The sequence below is a fragment of the Kogia breviceps genome, chromosome 2 (assembly GCF_026419965.1).
Source record: "Kogia breviceps isolate mKogBre1 chromosome 2, mKogBre1 haplotype 1, whole genome shotgun sequence".
NCBI lineage: Eukaryota > Metazoa > Chordata > Mammalia > Artiodactyla > Physeteridae > Kogia > Kogia breviceps.
In genome coordinates, this window is record NC_081311.1 from 112,364,630 (window position 1) to 112,382,103 (window position 17,474).

General features: G+C 36.9%; 1 protein-coding gene and 1 pseudogene across 7 annotated transcripts in view; one reads left to right on the forward strand and one right to left on the reverse strand.

Annotated features, from left to right (window-relative positions):
* Nucleotides 1-17,474, reverse strand: part of LRP1B (LDL receptor related protein 1B) — a 1,895,525-nt gene that overhangs the window by 361,008 nt on the left and 1,517,043 nt on the right. The window lies entirely within an intron of this gene.
* On the forward strand, nt 1,280-2,885 carry LOC131750097 (kelch repeat and BTB domain-containing protein 4 pseudogene; annotated as a pseudogene).

Sequence of the window (17,474 nt, forward strand, 5' to 3'; positions counted from 1 at the left end):
TCACACTGACCCATCCTTTGTAATTTCTTTCTTCCCTTCCTTGTTTACCCCACTCCTTATTCTGTCATTCTCCCTTTAAATCATTCAATCACCTCTGTACAAATCATAGTTGAGTTCAGTTCATGCTGGACCCTCTTCCTTATTGCAATAGTATATTACTAATTAAAATCTGTCCTTACCACTTTAACTAGTGTCCAGCTTGGTTTATCTTTGCTCCCCAAATTTCTATTGCAAATTCTACATACTTCTAACTCCATTTTCAGAAGAAAACTTAGGAGATTTAGAGTGCTTCTTAACTCTACGGAGTAATCTTTTTCTTCCTAATAGTATTATTTGCCCCTCAAAAGAAACCTCTTTATTACAATTAAATAACTAGATAAACCACTTATAGGAAGTGTTGAAGAGTTGTCTTGAGTAGCATATTTGAGGTTAAAATAGATTGTCTGAATATCAGGTTTTTTGTTTTTGTTTGTTGATAATAAGACCAGAGAGCTGAATTGCTTAGGAAAATAAAGTAGATTTCTCAGGGCTATGTGATAGAAGAGATGAAAATGTTATGAGGTGATAGCTAAAGAGAGAAATTTGGGGAAGGAAACACTAAGATCTTATTGGGAATTTCCTGTGTGGTGTTCAATGAAACCCCTGGTTTGCCTGTTTCCATGAAATCCCCAATAAAATATCCACTTCTTATTTAGGCTTGTTCACTAGAAACCTTAGTAGGAATATGGACTCAAGGAGGATTCAGGGCAAGAGCTTAAAGCTGTGCTTGGAAATTCCAGCATGTCTGGGTTATGGTTATAGATTTAGATTATGTTCTTCTACCATTAGATACATTTTTTTTTTTTTTTTTTTCAGTACGCGGGCCTCTCACTCTGTTGTGGCCTCTCCCGTTGTGGAGCACAGGCTCCGGACGCACAGGCTCAGCGACCACGGCTCATGGTCCCAGCCGCTCCGCGGCATGTGGGATCCTCCCAGACCGGGGCATGAACCCGTGTCCCCTGCATCGGCAGGCGGACTCTCAACCACTGAGCCACCAGGGAAGCCCCATACATGCACTTTTGAATGAAACTTTTCTCTAAGCAATCAAAGTAAAATAAAATGTGTGTCATAATGTCCTTCTCCTAGTCCTCCAATCACCAATTCCATTTACCATGAAAAAATGTCCTCGGAAAACTGTCTTCTCAAGATGCCTTCCTCATATTAGGCTCTTCTCACTTTACAATATTACTTTGCGAGCAGAGGTTCCAGGTTCCGGGTTCTGGGCTTCGGAATGAAAGGAGGGAAGGCAGGTGAGAAAGCGAAGCCAGCAGGTGGGGAAACCGTGAGGTGAACGTGCCCTAGCTTGGTGTGACAGAGGCTGGAGAGAAGGCAAGGATCCTAAGGAACCAGACTGACAGCTGGAAGAGAGAGAAGTTGGCTACAACCATGGAAACACCAGAGGAGCCTGGAGCATCCATGGATGAGAACTACTTTGTGAACTACACTTGCAAAGATAGGTCACACTCAGGCCATGTGGCTCAAGGCATCATGTAATTGTTTGGAGGAAGAGCTCTTTGCTGATGTCACCATTTCAGTGGAAGGTCGGGAGTTTCAGCTCCACTGATTGGTCCTCTCAGCTCAGAGTTGCTTCTTCCAGTCCATGTTCACTTCCAACCTGAAGGAGGCCCACAACCGGGTAATTGTGCTGCAGGATGTCAGCGAGTCTGTTTTCCAGCTCCTGGTTGATTATATCTACCATGGGACTGTGAAACTTCGAGCTGAGCAGCTGCAGGAAATTTATGAGGTGTCAGACATGTATCAGCTGACATCTCTCTTTGAGAAGTGTTCTCGGTTTTTGGCCTGCACAGTGCAAGTGGGCAACTGCCTTTAGGTGATGTGGCTGGCAGATCGACACAGTGATCCTGAGCTCTACACTGCTGCCAAGCACTGTGCCAAGGCCCACCTGGCCCAGCCGCAGAGCACAGAGGAATTTCTCCACTTGCCCCACCATCTACTCACTGATATAATCTCTGATGGAGTACCATGTTCCCAGAACCCAACAGAGGCAATAGAAGCCTGGATCAATTTTAATAAAGAAGAAAGACAGTTTTTTTCAGAGTCACTCAGGACTAGCTTGAAGAAGATGACTCCATCAGTGTAAGTGGCCAAAACAGCTTGTGCCACCAGATCACTGCAGCCTGCAAGCATGGTGGAGACTTGTACGTGGTGGGAGGGTCCATCCCATGGCGCATGTGGAAGTGCAAAAATGCCACTGTGGACTGGGAGTGGTGTGCGCCTTTGCCCCAGCACACCCTGGTGTCTGTGCCCGGAAAAGATGCCATATATTCACTGGGTGGCAAGACACTGCAGGATACCCTCTCCAATGCAGTTATCTATTATCGGGTAGGTGATAACATCTGAACTGAGACAACCCAGTTAGAGGTGACTGTGTCAGGGGCCGCTGGTGCCAACCTCAACGGGATCATCTACTTACTAGCGGGGGAGGAGAATGACCTGGACTTCTTTACCAAACCGTCCCGACTCATCCAGTGCTTTGACACAGAGACAGACAAGTGTCACGTGAAACCCTATGTGCTGCCCTTCGCTGGCCGCATGCACACAGCTGTGCATAAGGATCTGGTGTTCATCGTGGCTGAAGGGGACTCCCTGGTGTGCTACAATCCCCTGCTAGACAGCTTTACCCGGCTTTGCCTTCCTGAGGCCTGGAGCTCTGCCCCATCCCTCTGGAAGATCTCCAGCTGTATTGGGAGCATCTATGTTTTTCGGGACCGATATAAAAAGGGGGATGCCAACACCTACAAGCTTGATCCTGCCACTTCAGCTGTAACTGTCACTAGAGGCTAATTAAGGTGCTGCTTACCAATTTGCAGTTTGTGTTGGCCTAAGGCTGTGAGGGGAAGAGCAGCTAACTTTTGCCCTCCCTTTCTCCAGCACCTACCCATCCAAACTCAAAGTCCCGGAGGCCCCCATTCAGGTACCATGTTATTTTTGGGCACGTTAGAAAGGCAGTGCCTCAACCCATGAACTCATAAGGGTGTTCCGTTTGGGGCTTTTTAGACTACTGCTTCTCAGCTGGCTGCTTGAACTGAGAGTAGGCCAGCCTGTTCGCCATCCCCTTGTAATCCTGTGCCTCCCTACAGAGCATATAGAGCAAGTCTCTTCTCTGCCCTTAGGCACAGCCTCCCCTCTTTACCTGATCAGTGTTAAATAGAAGCACCCCTGATCCCAGGACAGAAGGAAAGATGCCCAGTCTTCCTTTTTTTCCATAGCCTGTTAAGTGGCTAATTGGTCATTTTTCCACGAAGAATTAGGTGCTAGAATTCTCCTTCAGGCTTTGGTTGGGAGACTGGACTAAGCTTAAGGTGTCCTTCACCAGCAAGAGTCTCCCCTAGAATTCAGGACGTTCGTCTATTGTTTTTCATCTGTCTGTCAAGAAATGTATAATTTGGTTTTATTTTTGGCTTATTCCAAGGAATAAGCCAGAAAGAAGTAGGAAGGATTATTTCTGATTAATCACAGAAACTTGTTTCAAACTCAAACATATAAGGTCTCTACTCTTTTAAAAGCTCTAAGCTAAGCCAAGATCTAGGAACTGTTCATACAAATAAAAGTTTTTGAAGGGAAAAAAAAAAAACCACCACCAACAACAAAAAAAACCAAAAAAAAATATTACTTTGCCTATACTTCTATTTTCATACTTATTAAACTGTATCATAATAATGTTAAGATCTATTTCTCTAACCATGTTGCAAGCACCTTAGTGATGACTTATTTATCTGAATAAGCACTGTCTTTCTGGGATTGACCACTTAAAATAGAGAAATAGGCTTTATATGTCTTAGTCACATTTGTATCTCCAGAACCTAGTGATGGTAGGTAGTAAGTGTGTCTCATGTTTGTTGAATTCCCAAATAAAATGCTCAAAAATTAATTTTTTAATTAAGCATAGAGCAGTGCAGTGTGTGGGAGCTAATCTAATTTTTAAACTCTTCTTTACTAAGACATTCACTAAAAATAACCAAATTATTATTTAAAAATCACTCATCACAAAATTAAAATGATAAATGTATTAATAATGCCATTCCCTCGGCAATATTTTCTTTACATATTATCAAAAGTCAGTAAGAGGCTCTCAGGTTCAGACACACTGATCTATTTAAAACAAAACTTTTTGGCGGAAAACAACATAAAACTGTGGTTTGGGACAGAATTACTTAGGAATTTGTTATTCGTACTATATTTTCTTTGTTCTCATGTCTAATGTTTCTCTCCCCTGATTCTATTTTTTTCTTTCAAATATGAATGTGGCCAGTGATTGCTCACAGAATATCCTCATGGCCCCTCTATTTCCCAACTGCTTGTAATTTAGCTGTATTGATATGATTAATACTGGCACATAAATTCTGGTGATGAATGGGAAAGATGTGTATCATTTTTAAGTTAAAGCAGAGAAGAGCAGGATAAGTTCTCTACAATTTTTCTTGCCCTGTCATCATCTAGGAAGCCACTTGACATGGTAGAGAGAATTGGAAGCAGTCTACATGGCTGAGTAACTTCATGAAGGAGGGCTGCCTTGTGGAGTCCTCCAACTCCCCTCAGAGTTTACATAAACCAGAAATAAATATGTTAAATTCTGCCCCCTTGCTGAAAAAAAAGAATGTGCTACTGAAATAGACATTAAGAAAATTGTTTCCTTACCTAATCTTAAATGCTATCATAAACGACTTTCATGCTTCAATGCTGTCAGTTTAAATAATCTCTTTGTTCAGTCTACAATTGTTAGTCTGACAGTGTTCATTCTTTAAAAATCATTCTTTAATACCAACATTCCATTTCTAAATTGTAAATTCAGTCAAGAGATCAATATCTGGGACAACACAAACTGAAACCTAAGAATTTACCCTTACAATCCATTTAAAGAATGATCTGATGTGGTGTCAAAATTTGCATGCTAATTTTCTGAAGACATTTCATTTATAAATGATTCAGGTATAAGTTATTAAGAAATAACATTGCTGCCAAAATGTATTTGTTAACTAACTACTATTTTAACAATTTGCTGGCAGAAAATTATTTTAACAAGCTACATTAAACTTTTTAGAAACCAAAATTTTATCCTTAATAGTTTATGAAACACATCCAATAATTTTATCCTCTGTTTATACTATCAGTTCACGTACACTATGTCCTGAACTTTGATTTCTTTCATTATTCAGTGATTACAAGCCCTGAATGCCATTCGTCCTGTTAAATTACTCTGTGAAAACTGAAGGAAGTAGCAACACTATCTTCCATCTATTTCATTCAAATAACAATAATAGTTAAAATGTATAAAGTGTATATTGAGAATATGCATGCTAACTAACCTATCTCAGAGGTTAGCAATTTGGGGACTCAGAAGTCACAAAAATTATAAAATATCTAATTAATAGCTAGCATTTACTAAACACTTACTATGTACTTACCACTATTTTGACAGTTTATATTATTTAACCTAAGGACCCAATTATCTGACTGGTGACAACTCTGTCCTTTCGGTCTGACTTCCCAAGTATTTTCTCTTTCTTACATCAAACTCCCAGAACAACACAAAGGCAGAATGTGAGCATCTTAAATGGTATATTGCTTTGAAGAATACCACATAGAAATCTGCATTTCAAGTAAAAGGTGATTAAACAGAATAGAAACCTAGGGGAGAGTTATACTAAGTTAGAAATAAGGTATGTTAGTGACTGATCTAGTTATAAATAGATCTATTATGGAAACAAAAAGCAATGTGTTAGTGTGATCCAGACAGGTCAATATATCCTTTTAAAGACTAATTGTTTTTCACAGCAGAAAGGTAAGATGTGACTTTGATGCTGGGGACTCTTCTTTCTGATCTTTTTTCTCTTTTCTGACACCATGTTTTTCTTTGCACTTCAAGGGACCCAGGGAAAAGTAAAATTTCAGATAAGGCTGTATATTCAGATAATCAGCAGTACACAGCCTTAGCAAACATAGTTTAAAAACAAGTAAAGGGCTTTCTACTCAGATAAAGTGATAATAGTTAACATTCATACTGTCGAGAAAATAATTATGATTATTTTTCATAAAAAATTAAAATGTAAGTTCTCCCTTGAAAAAAATCTACCATTACTCAGATATTCATTTATTGTTTCCTTTAACTAACCAGCTGATCCTCCAGAATCTTACCTAAGAAGGAAGATTTTTAAACTTATTGAGGACTCTCATTTTATTCTTTAAGTAGGAGGAAAAAAACCACAAATATACATAAATGCAGAGCAGAATAAAAGTGTACTACATGCCTAGGAAATCCTGTGAGCTAAAATCTAGTTGCTGTCTTTTAACCTTTTAAAACTATTCTCAGTGTTAATTCTTTTTCTTATTTGAGTTTTCTTTCTGAAAGTATACACTAGTTTTAATATTTATTTATCAACATCATCATTATTTACTATTCAGTGATAAGTGGGAGAAAGATATAAAAATATTTATGTTCAAAAGTTTATTGCATGTATGCATATATTACTGCAGAAAAGGGGTTTAAGAAAGAAAGATATTTTGTTTTAAAGGATAAGTGAATAGATTAAGATAGGGAAAATGAGTTTGTTTTTTAAGTGAGTTGCATAGCAATGAGGGTTCCATAGAAAGATTTGGGACTAAGAGTCATAAACATCAAATCTCTCAAAGAAAAAAGATGGCATAATGTAAAAATGAATACCTTCTTACTGTTTTTCTTTCTCTGCATACATGGAAGATGCAATAAATATGGAAAACGTCAAAGCTCTCGAGAGAAAGTTAAAAAAATAATTATGTGACAGGGAAAAGATTCAACTGAAAAATTCAATAATCCTTTACCATTCCATCAGACAGTGAGTTGGGAAAATAAGAAATAAAGATATGCCTTATAGAAAACAGAGAAAAAAAAGCACTTTTTTGTCTCATGCCAGAACAAGGTAGAAAAACAAAAGGGAAAGAATAATAAGAACAGAAATCTTGCTAATATTCAGGACAGAATAACTTCAGGCATATAACTTAAGAATCACTGGCAAAGCAGATGATTTTCAAAACAAATTTGTAAAAGCTTTTTTCCTTGTTGATGAGCTTGAGGTCAGGAGTGCTAGGGAAAGGGTAGGGAACTGGGAAGCTGGTTGGAAAATAGTGCTCTCCAACAGGGCTGAAATAACAGTTATATAATTTTAAGTTAGAATTGGGGGGTTGGCGCTTTAAGATTGTATCAAAATGAAAATCTAAAAAGATACGGCAATGTGGGCGGGGAAATACTTATTTTCTATTTATAAAAAGATTATCCAAAGACATGTAAATAGCTCTCCTGATGGAAATGGGCATATAAGATCAGTTGCACCTATGTGACCTCTGATTCCTGTACACCCCATAAATCATTTCTCACCTCAAGTATCTAAAAATTGAACATTTTACTATAACTGAACATGGATTGTTTATGTAATTTGAAAAGCATTTATTGATAAGGATTCAGAATCTGAGAGCACGTATGTGTGTCTATATATACATGTACATGTCACCGGCAAGGCCCATTAACAATTCCCAGGAAATAAAAATAGAATATGGGTACTACAATAAAGTCTAACCTTTTTTTTTTTTTCTTTCTTTCCTTCGCGCCGTGTCTAGTTTCACTTGCTCATAGGCGGCCGCTTGCAGAAGGCTCACACCTGACCCTGCAGACCAGAGTGCCTTGTGTGGAACGGCTTCACCAGCACCTCAGCTCAGGGCTGTGCGCAGAAGCGCCCTCACGACACCTCTCACGACACCTCTCACGACACCTCTCACCACACTGCAATTCAAGATGGTGGCGGGCGTTGCGCAGAGACCCTGCACCCCGCACTGCGGACGATCTGGAGATTGAGCAGCAGCGCTGCTCAGGCCTTGAGAAAACTCTGCCTCCTCACCGCTGAGGAGAACCCTCAAAAGTGGCCCAACCCACGGCCTTTTGGGGAAGAGCCTGGACTCTAGAGCAGGAGCTCGCGAGTAAAGCTTTCCTTTGCTTCTGAACCAAACTCGGTCTCATTTTACTGACGCAAGTTACACCAGACAGAAGGACCAACTCAAGAGAGTCGGTAACGTACACAAATATACACAAGCCTATATAATATTTTTTTTGCAGGAAATAAATGAATCACAGAAACGGCAAAGATGGATATAAAAAGGAATGAAATGGCTAAAGGTCTGTAACACTGAAAACCATGTGAACCTCAGGGCTGTCAAGTACCTGAGCGAAGACTGAAAACTAATTTTTAATTCATTGGGTGTTGCTGACTGACTGACCAGGAGGGAATTCCCATATTGCGTTGTTTCTCATTTATAAAATGGAGTTAATAACCAACAGTTCCTTAACGGCCCTAGGTATGTTACGAAGATAAATGCGATTATTTCTGTGTAAAGATTACGGTTTGTTAGAAAGAAGTATTACAGAAATAAATGTTGGCATTATTATGGCAATGCAGAGGCTTTCAATACATTATAAGTAAAACAACACTCCATCTTTCTATCACTTTAAGGATTATAAAAGCTTCACAGAGAAAATGAAGAAGGTATTTAAATCTTTGAAGTAAATAAAAATGAGAAAGCTGCTTATGACAAAAAAAGTGCCAAATAAGCAAATATGATAGATTGATGGATTGGTTCAATAACTACTCCATGCCTTCAAAGTAGGCATTTTTAACATTATAAATTTATCCTATGTGTTTAAAATCTATCAGGATGCTGCAGTCAGAAGTTTACATATTTTTCTTTCTTCCTTTCCTTGTCTTTTGCCCGTTCTTCCACTTTGATTTTTGAAATCTGAGTCATCACAGTAAATCATATTCACTCTAAGGGTTAAGAGTCAACATTTTGAGAAGATAATGAACCTTGATGAAGTTAGGAAGGTAGCCAGTCATGTTAGTGCACGGTTGTTTGTCCATGCCAAGCCAACCTGAACATTGTGGCATCAAAAATGACAGCTGTCAAGTTGTTAAAGAGAGAAGGACAGGGGAATGAAGGCTGTAAAGTTCAATGAGACTAAGTCGGAATCTGTTTAGGCTATCAGTCAGTTGTCATTTCTGCACAACTGCTTAATTGTACTACATACTTCCTAGAGGAAGCTCCCAGAAGGCTTGGTGAACTCTTTAGAAAAATGTTACAACTATCCCCTTTGCTTAAATGTCTAGAAGAAAGTAACGTTGACAGCATATGCATTAGTCTGCTTATAAATTTAAAAAAAATTTTTCTACACTTAATTATGTGGAATCATTAAACTTCATTGGAAAATGTGTTCAACTTTTTCTATGGATGTTTATTCTAAGTTTCTAAGTGTCAAAATCAACATGAGATTGTATAAAGTTAGTATAAAGGTCTTCAAACGATAGTGATGCCACGAAGATTTCCTAAAACTGAAGAATGTTTTAATTATAAATATTCCATGTTGTAAGGTATGAATCATATATTTTAGAGCAGAAATGTGAAATATAAATACTAGTTATTCAAATGATTCATCCCCCTAAAATCATTTAGAATATTGTGAACCAGATTTCTTACATATGAAAATCATCCTGCACTCTAAAATTAACATAAAATCTAATGAAAAAAATAGGAATGTTGATGAATTTCTGGGGTGGTTTTAATAGTGTATCACCATTAAACAGTTGCTGGGTTTTCTACTTTCTATGTTAGAACTTGTTATTTTCTCAAAGCTCCGCTCCTCTACTGTATTCTAAAAATGAAAGTGCATTTACATTGGGTATAAATTAATAGAATTTTTTTTTTTTTTACCACTCATAGCAAGTACTGACGTTATCAAATAATCCATTGAGTCAAGAAAGCATGAACAGGGATATAAAGGAACACACTTTTTTACTGACACACTGAATTAAAACTCTGAAGGTATTAGATGCCTAACATCTCGATTAAATTTATTCTACCCATGAAGCAACAGTTTATGATTTTCAAGTGAATAGCACACTTAAATGAAGGGAGCATTAATACAATATGATATTAATATACAAATATGCACATTATTCACCTGCCACTGATGTTCTGAATTAAATCAGTAATGGGGTGTATAACTGATTAAATATCTACACAACAGAAAGCAACAGCTTATGATTTAAAAAGGCGCTGGTAGAGTGATCACATCATTACACTGCCAAATGCCATCTATCACTTTTACTGAACTTAACGAAGACAGATTACATCCCACAGATGAGATGCAGCCTATAAATACTGTCATGCTGATCTTCATCTGACTTTCCTCGAGAACAGACAAGAAACAAATCAATAATTGCAGAAGTCATACTAGAAATTCAGTGTTATTCAGCACCCAGAAGAAATCTTGTAGGACATTATAGCAACAAATAGCCCTAAATTCAATGAAATCTGCTAATTCATGCTTTCCCTTCTAAGTTAACTTATTTTCTGTTTAAGCTTATTTACTTCATCAAGTTTAAGAGAAAGCATCTATTTAGTGTAAGGCATCACCAATCACTTTTACATTTTAAGCCAAAACTGTTTAAGGGCCAACAAACTTCTTTTGCAACAAACGTTCTTCACTAAGTGCAGTATGCTTCTTGACTTGAGTTATGAGCTCATACAGGTAATTACAAATGTATGACATAGAATATTGGTTTTAAAGTCACTGTCTTCAAACAGTGAAACAAACTGAACGCCATAAAAATATGCATAAACAATACATTCATTTTACAACTTCTGGGTTGTTTTAATAGTGTTTCTCCATTAAACACAGGCCTGAGTTTGTATTTACCATCTCATTTAGCTTTCACAGTTTACCTTTGTGGAAACTGCCTGTCAATTGCTTCAGTACTCCAATCACTGGAGACCAGATTGCTTTCTCTCACTCTGCTTGTAAAATGTTATGGTAATAGATAACAGGTGGTCAGTATTCACCGGCTGAGGTAAAGATGATGTCTCACAAGCTATAAAACATCTGAGAAAATGCCTTTAACAGTGCACACTTACTACTAATTGTTCCATTAGAACTTTAATTAATTCTTTACTCTTCCACTATGTTCCTTAGATGGCCATAAGGCAGGAAATCATTCAGAATAGAAAGAAAGAATCTAAAGAGATAATAATGAGGTGTAATAAAAGAAAGAATGAGTGGCAGAATGGCTAACATTTTGCTCTGAAACTAAAGCAGATTTTGATTGCTTAATCAGTTCTGTATTTGATAATGCCCCTAAAAGGGAATCATTTTTTAAAGAGTACCTTAATTCTGAGAACATGTTAACCACTGTCTACATTTAAACTGACTATCCTCAATTACTAACTATATCTTTGAAAGTATTTCAAAATACTTCCCTTCTGATTTTAAGGCATCAGTAATCAAATCCTCAGAAAACAGAAATGGATAAATGAGACATGAAAAAGCTTTCACTCAAGGAAAATCTAGATATTTAAAAAATATGGCCTTAGCACAAATTGTATAAAAGGTGGAAACGGGGCATTAGGCCCAATGTCACTGAACTAATGTTTAAGCTCAGGTCAATTTCGACGTTGGCATCTCTGGTATCTAATTTTCAAATACAGTAGCACATCTTTAGACACATTACATGGTTAGACAGTTCTACATATCAGTAACTTCTGATACTTTGAATTTTTAAATTTTAGTTCTAACAATTTGCTTGCTATCAATTTATTTAACATATCTACAATTTGTAATTCATTAGAATAAAACTGAGTACAAGAGCAATAAAATTGATATCCTTAAGAAAAATCAAAACTAGAATATTTAAGAAAAACTGTAGATTGTGTTTAAAAAATAAAAAGACTAACTTTCCTTCTTATCTAGTACACTAAATAGAAATTGAACAAATATTTATCAAGACAAATGGTATGAAAAGGATACCTCTCAACAAAGTCCAAATAGTCATCTAAAAAGAAGTCTAGGGCTTCCCTGGTGGCGCAGTGGTTGAGAAACCACCTGCCGATGCAGGGGACACGGGTTAGTGCCCCGGTCCGGGAAGATCCCACATGCCGGGGAGCGGCTGGGCCCGTAAGCCATGGCCACGGAGCCTGAGCATCCGGAGCCTGTGCTCCGCAATGGGAGAGGCCACAACAGTGAGAGGCCCGCGTACCACACACACACACACACACACACACACACACACAAATAAAAATAAAAAATTAAAAAAAATTTTAAAAATAAATAAATAAGAAGTCTAAATTTACACACAATTTTAATATATTATGCTACTATGAAGAACTTTCCATTTTGCTTCCAACTAAAAAATAATTTTGCTTTGTTCTCTTAAAAACTCTAATGTTCAAAAATATTTTTAAAAAGGTTTTAGAAACTAACAAATGTCCAAGCTGCTTGGTGAAACACTATGACTCCAAAACTAAGTTGAAAATATAACAATGCAGTTCTCAACCAACTGAACCTAGCTATGATTGAACCCATTACAAATGTAATTTGTAATTACACAAGAGGAGTAAATCTCAGATGCAACTTTGTTTTCTCACTCCCAAGAAGATATATGCCAAATTTCTAGAGAGATATCAGTGTCTACAAGGTTTAAATCTTTAGGTCTAACCCAAGGCAAACAGGCTGTATAGACCAAGCAAGTCATCAAGACTTTACCTCTGATTTCTGAAGCTTGTTCATGCACCCCAGTTCCCTACACTTTACAAATTAAACATTGTTAGTTAACATTGATTTGGAATTGCAGTGCCATCTACCTGTTCATCCTGCTATTGGGACCTGGCATTTAGCAATTACCATTTTAGCATCAAATGTGACACCACCCCTCAACTATGATTTATCTAGTAAACCTCTCTCATCACACTCCCATTCCCACCCCAGATTAATATCCTTTAGAATAGTTACGAGATTCTTATCTCAGAGGAGTGTTCCCACCTGCCAGTTATACACTTAACTTTTAAAGGGACTGGGGATATAGCAGTTAAGAAGAGGGTTTTCCATGGGGTTTATGCTCTGTATGGAGGAGAGAGACAATAAACAAACAAATTGGTAATGTGTCAGTGATAAACAGTTCTATGAAATACTGTTTCAAAAGGTACTCTTAGAGTGGATGATCAGAAAAAGCATGTTTTAGGAGGTGATCTACAAGACAGGTGGGACAAATTGTGAGTTCTTAGGTAAGCACATTCTAGAAAGAAGAAACTGCCCTGAAATGCCAAAGTCCTGAAATCAGTTTCTTTGGTTTATTCATAGAATAAGGAGGCCAACTGCCAGAAAAGAGACAGCATGAGAAAAAGTAATAGGATATGAGACTTGGGAGTGGGGAGGTGGAACCATGCAGGGCCTCATAGGCGTAAAGTGAGAAAACTTTGGAAGGTTTTGAACTGAAGTGTTAGCAATTGTTTTGTCTATGGTTTTAACAACTTGGCTGCTTTGGAAAAGGTTGCAAGCAGGTCAGCTGGAAAGCTATTACAGCAATCCAAGTCATATGATAATGCTTGGACTAATTTGTAATCAATGGAGTTAATAAGAAAAGATAATATATTGGAAATATTTCGAAGCTAGATACGACAGAAACAATACGACAAAGTAAAAATAATTTTTAGAAGTAGTAGAAGACACCAAAGGCATGATCCATGAAAGAAATAATTGATTCAATTAAATTTAATTAAAATTAATACCTTTTGCTCTGCAAAAGACAATGTCAACAGAAGAAGACAAGCCACAGACTGAGATAAAATATTTGCAAAAGGCACATCTGTTATAGGTTTGTTATCCAAAATATACAAAGAAACTTAAAATGAGAAGAAAATTAACAAACTACTTTAAAAATAGGCATCATACCTCAACAAACACCTCACCAAAGAAGATATACATATGGCAAATAGCATATGAAAATATGTTCAACATCATATGTCATTAGGGAATTTCAAATTAAAACAACAATGAACAACTATTAGAATAGCCATAATCCGAAACACTGGCAACACCAAATACTGGTGACAAAGTGGAGCAACAACTCCCACTCATTGCTGGTGGCAATGCCAAATTATATAGCCACTTTGAAAAGCATTTTGGCAGTGTCTTACAAAATTATACATACTCTTACTATATGATCCAATAATTGCATTATTTTGTATTTACCCATAAGAGGTCAAAACATATGTCCACACAAAAACCTGCACGTGGATGTGTATAGCAGCTTTAGTCATAATTGCTAAAACTTAGAAGTAACACATAGGTCCTTCAGTAGGTGAATGGATAAATAAACTGTGGCATTCAGACAATGGAATATTATTTGGTGCTAGAAAGAAATGAGATAACAAGCTGTGAAAAAATATGGAGGAATCTTAACTACATATTCTAAGTGAAAGAAGCCAATCTGAAAAGGCTACATGCTATATGATTCCAACTATATGATACTCTGGAAAAGAAAAAACTAAGAAGATGGTAACAAGATCAGTTGTTGACAGAGGTAACAGAGGAGCAAGGAATGAATAGGCAGAGGAGAGAAGATTTTTAGGGCAGTGAAACTGTTCTGTATGATACTACAATTGTGGATAAATGCCATTATATATTTGTTGAAAACCATAGAATGAATAATACCAAGAGTGAATCCTGATGTAAACTATAGACTTTAGATGATAATGATATAACAAAGTATGTTCATTGATTATAACAAATATATCATTCTGGTGTGGGATGTTGATAATGGGGGTGGTTGTATATGTGGGGAGAGGGGCAGGGGATATATGGAAATTTTCTGTACATTTTGCTTAATTTTTCAGTGAACCTAAAACAGCTCTAAAAAGAAGCCTATTAAAAATAAATGGATAGATAAATACATTAAATAAATAAATAAATACATTTTTTTGAAGTAGTAGAAATATTTTAAAGTTAATTACAGATGTGGGAATGTCTTTCTAAGTTTGGTGCAAAAACTAGAATCCATAAGAAAAGATTAGCAAATTTTAGTACATAAATATTTGAAACTTCTGTTATGGAAAAAAAGAGTAAATAAAGACAATTAAAAGATACCATATTGAGGAAAATATATATATAAGTATTTGACAAAAGATTAATATCTATAGTATACAAAAGGTTTCCCACAAATCAATGAGGAAACTATGGAAGACAAAATTTTAAAATGGACATAGGTATGAATATCATTCTTGACCCGGTTTCTACTTTTAAGCTGCTACGGTACATCATCTGAAGAACAGCCAAGTGCACAAATCAACTAGAAAAAAGTGGAACTAGATTGTCTTACAGCCCACCAAGGGGCTCAGTGTATCCCAGAACTCCATGAAAAAGAAGTTTCTGCTGCCAACCTAGAGTATGGATATGAAAACTAGAGGTCCAGCTGCTGATTCGGACAAGACATGCTTCAATAATAAAACTTAAAATGTGACATTGGCTTAGTGAAGGCAATCAGGCTCTAGGTGGCAGGAACTCAAAAATTACAGGCACACATTTACCAATTTAATTAATTATAGATACAGGGAAGGCAAACCACCTGCTAAACTTGCTCTAGATTAAGAGAAAATTTTTCATGAAATTTTTATGTATCAGGTGATCTTTGCCACTTTCAACACAGTCCTGTAAGATAGATATGAGATCAAACTGGAGCTAGATGGCAAATAGGAGAAAGGAAAAACAAATTTGATAAAGTAGACTTTTCTGCCTGAGTTCTGAAATTTAACTGAGAGACATAATTTGTGTCTTTTAGGAAGGAGAGTTCCAAACTAAACAGTTCTAAGCAGTGAAAACAAAGCATTGGCCTTGGAATAGAAGACAGAGGCAACAAATCATTTGCAAGCACTTCTCATTAAAGTTCTCTCTTAAACAGTGGGACACAGGTCATCAGCAAAGGTCAGACAAAACTGTGACCTTCACAACCAAGCATACCATTTCACATGGTATCTAGATGACAGTGAGAGAGAAAAGCCATGGGAGGGTGGGGGAGGAGAGAGAGAGAGAGAGGTAGAACACAGGAGACAGTAAGTGAAATATGTCTTCAGGCTTATAAATTGTCTATGCACTTTGGCTGCACTTATTTCTCCAGATTTGCAAAGTTCAAAAAATTTTATAACATGGTGGGCTGACAATGGAGAACTCATACCATCATTTATGTTATTTAGTAAAGTAAGTGTATATGACCTCTGACTGAAAAATTCTACTTCTAGGAATTTATACTTCAGTGATGCCAGTACAGGGACAGAAAGACTTGTGTATACAAATGTCAAGTGCTATAATTTTTGTATTAAAAAAGCATTCTGAATGGCTTAAGGTCCATACTTAAAAATGTGTTAACTAAATACGGCACATTCACAAAATGAGGTACTATGTAACTGTCAAAATAATGAAGTAGTCCACAGATACTGATATAAAACAAAACTTCATCATATCTTAAGTTTAAAAAGGCAAGTTTCAGGACTATATATACACATGTATATATGTATATATATACATTTGAATCTACACAGAAATGTTACATACCATATTACCTCTCTGAAATGGGATGGGGACTTACCAAAAACCCTTCCTGGAGATTCTGATTTTTGTTTTTACAATGAATATTTTTACATAACAATAACTCAGCAAATAAATATGTACAAAGGAGCACTGATAGTGCTAAAACTCTCATTCAGCAAAAAACACAATAATGAGTGCTGTGACAAGGATAGCAAAGAAATAGGGATGATTTCAACACAGCAATAACAACATAGTTAAACTCAAGAAGCAAGTTGTTTGGGCCATTCAGTTTCTTGGTTATATGACTCATATGAGTAGAACTCAATTAAGGTCAGCTACTAAAATAGTAAAGAGTAGTTCTCAAAGTGTGGTCCAATGGACCACCAGCATCAGCATTAACTGTGAACTTGTAGAAATGCAAACTCTTAAGTTCTACCCCAGACTCACTTAATTAGAAACTTTGGGAGCAGTGCCCAGCAATCTCAGTTTTTTGTTTTGGTATGTGGTGGGGTGCACCCTGCACCATGTAGGATCTTAGTTCCCTGACCAGGGATCAAACAGTGGAAGCACAGAGTCTTAATCACTGGACCAGTAGGGAAGTCTCCAGCAATCTCAGTTTTAACAAGTCTTCCAGGAGATTCTGGTGCATGATAAAGTTTTTGAGCCACTATAGGAGAGAACAGTGATTAAGATTAAAAGCTCAGACATTTATTTCAGCTTCAAGACATAAAGAGCTTGAAAGACAGCACTCCCTTCCTTACAATAAGAAAAGAGCTGAACAAAATGAAAATCAACAACTTTTCCTGCACCAATCAGAAAACAGAGGCCACAGGGCAAACCATCAACTGAAATCTGGAGAGAAAGCAAATACAGATAATCACAGATGAGGTCAGGTTGCCAAGAACACAAGCCACTGGAGCCATAAACATCTAAGAGCACTTAAACAGTAATTTTAATAAATTGTTGGAGTTGGAGTATAGACTAAAGTAAAAATGAGAGGTTCCTACAATCCAGTCTTAGGGGATATCCACACCTCTGTGGG